The sequence below is a fragment of the Solanum tuberosum genome, unplaced genomic scaffold (assembly GCF_000226075.1).
Source record: "Solanum tuberosum cultivar DM 1-3 516 R44 unplaced genomic scaffold, SolTub_3.0 scf00036, whole genome shotgun sequence".
Lineage (NCBI taxonomy): Eukaryota > Viridiplantae > Streptophyta > Magnoliopsida > Solanales > Solanaceae > Solanum > Solanum tuberosum.
Genome location: NW_006238960.1, coordinates 1,327,121 through 1,329,948, shown reverse-complemented (window position 1 = coordinate 1,329,948; position 2,828 = coordinate 1,327,121).

The window sequence follows — 2,828 nt, the reverse complement described above, 5'->3', positions numbered from 1 at the left end:
GTGTAAGTTCTTAATTATGGGTGTGAAGCGCGCCACATTCATGGCTAAGAGGTTGCAAGCCTCTTTTTCATACTCGACTTACCTTGACACTCCTCCAAAACCGAAGGTTATCTAGCATAATAGATTTCTTTTTCAAACGATCGAGTCGAACTACAAACAACCTGATTCCTAAGGTCTAAGGATATGTAGGCGGGATCAATGTTAAAAACTCGGCTGTATTCCGACATCCTCTCTCAAATCTTATTCTCGAGCATTCCGATCTCTTCATAATTCAATATCGGGATAGCTTTTGAATTCTTTCATAATCGTGCGTCAGATCAAGCGTATAGAACTACAAGTGGCCTGAATTCTCATATAGCCTGAGATATGTAGGGAATCTGACACCGAGATTCGGCCATAATCCCTAAAGTCCATACCAAAATCCCTTTTCTAAATATGAAGATTGTAGTCGGTCAAAATTGGATTCGTCAATTTCATTTGCCTCGAATTCCTTTCATCAATCCAAGTCAAACGAGAGACAGCTGTTGATACCTAATTTTGACCCTCCACAATATAAATTAATCATCAAGCTTCTCCAATTTCAAATTATTTAAAATTATTAGTTTTATAAAAAAATAAAAAATTCAAGAAAATAAAGTAAATAAAGTTTGCAAGGTATTTCGTCACTTTTTTTTATAATTTTTAAATAACATATGTGTTTTACACAATTTTGTATATAATTAGTATGTTTTATAATATTAGAAAATCAACTCAAAAAGATTTATTTTTTTTAGTTGAATATTTTATTAAATTAGTTTACTTTAAGTTGGCATATTTTTTTGTTAGTTATTAGTTTATAATTAAATTAGTTGTTTTATTTCGTTAAGATTAAGAAGCTCGTTAATTAATTAATATTAATTCATCTTATTTATATTTTAGTCAAATTCCCTAAATTAAATTCAATTTATCTAACTTCTTAATTCCCATAGGCCATAATTACAATTCTTGTGGCCATACGATTCTTGGCAATTTTAACCTCACCTTAACTCAATTTGAGACCACCTTTTGGGCCAACATTTCAACCAAATCCAAGCCCAAATTCTCTCAACAAAATCAACATTCCAAACTTGGACCCAATTCAATGTTCCCAACCCATCTTTCTAGGCCCAATTCTTTTAACCAGTGGCCCAATTTATAATTCCTAAGTCCACAATTCCAATTCAAAGAACTCATAAACAATAACATCAGCAATACCAAAAGAACCAGACGAACCCTGCGTCTTCTTCACGTTAGAAACGATACAATAACAACGCATACCAAACTCGACCTCACCCCATACTTGCTTTCGTCTTCTTCACGCCTAAATTCACCGGAAATTGCGGAGAACCCAGAGACATGGTCATCTGCAAAACCCATAACCCCTCACGTCCCCTTTTCCCCATTTTCAGGGATTACCCATTCCTTCCACTGTTGCTTCGAAAAGAAAACTTGAATTTCGAATTCAAATTCTTCATTTCCACCTGTTTTCCCACCTTTCTCAATTCGAATCTCCCCTATATATACCCCTATCCTTCCACTGCAATGGAGGGGATTTTACATTCTAAAAAAATAGATGTTTATTTTTAATCAAGAGGACAAAAAATCGAGAGTTATTTTTGTATCGATTCTCTTCTTGCTCGAGTTAAGGTCACAGTGGTGTAAAAGCTTCACAGTCAAGCTCGTTGTCTCTGTTTGCTGCTCCTAAAGAGGTAAAATGATTTGATGTACGCTTTAGCTTGTCTTTGTTCATTTTAGAATTAAATTGTTATGAGTTTTGTAAATTAGGCAGTGAACTGCTCTTCTAAAGTCGTTTCTTAGTTTCGATATGGCTTAATTTTGTTATGTAAGTGAGTCGAATCTATGTTGGTTTACTCGAATGATCTTTTATCCATTCAATCGTGCTTTCGAATATGCTGGCCCTGTACATTTTCATTCCATCTCTTTACTTGTGTTTGGATTGTTTTCTTTGCCATTTCGATTTCATTGCGGTGGTTTCTTATGGAGTCTAGTCTCTGTTCTTACTTGATCGGTTTAATGTTCGTGTCTCTTTGGTGTTAACTCCTGTTTTACATCTCTAATGTCAAAATATCCAGCATCTCGTTATAAGTGAGCCTCTTGTTTCTTCATCTCACTTCAACTTTGCTTCTTGTTATGATAAAAAATGCTCGATTTCCGGATGGGTGTTTCTCATTTTCATGTTCGTTTTCTTCATTATACACTGCAGTAGCATTCTTAAATCAATTTATTTAATTTTGTTGTTCTTATTTAGGTTCAATGCTCCATGGAAAATGCTTTATTGTTCCTTGCTAAATCTATCTATAATGGCTACTACTTGATAATCTTTCCTTAATATATATGAATGTTCCTATGGTTTCAGTTTAGTGTAGGACCTTAGTGTTATTTATTTTGGCTTCTTTTTTTTCCCCCAGCATTTTATCCACGTGCAGGTGTACTTATTTGGGTTTAGTTCTAGTATAGTAGTTTGATTCGATTTCTTTTAACTAAAAATCGTATTTAGAGCAACATGTTTTAGACTAATGAGTTTGTCATAAAGTGGGAGATCTTGTTTCTATGTTATTTACAAATTTTGATTTTAGCTTCTTTTCCTCTAAAATTGTTGCCTTTATTTTATGCCTTGCTAGTATGATCTTCTTATTAAATGGAGTTTGGAATTGACTTTTACCTCAGAATTGATTATCATGTTGTTTTATTGTGAACCTTGACATGAGTTCTTAATTTTTCTAAGTCAATTCATTCTTTGATGCCTATGGTTTTGATATTCTAACTTAGCTTATATTAACTTGTGATTG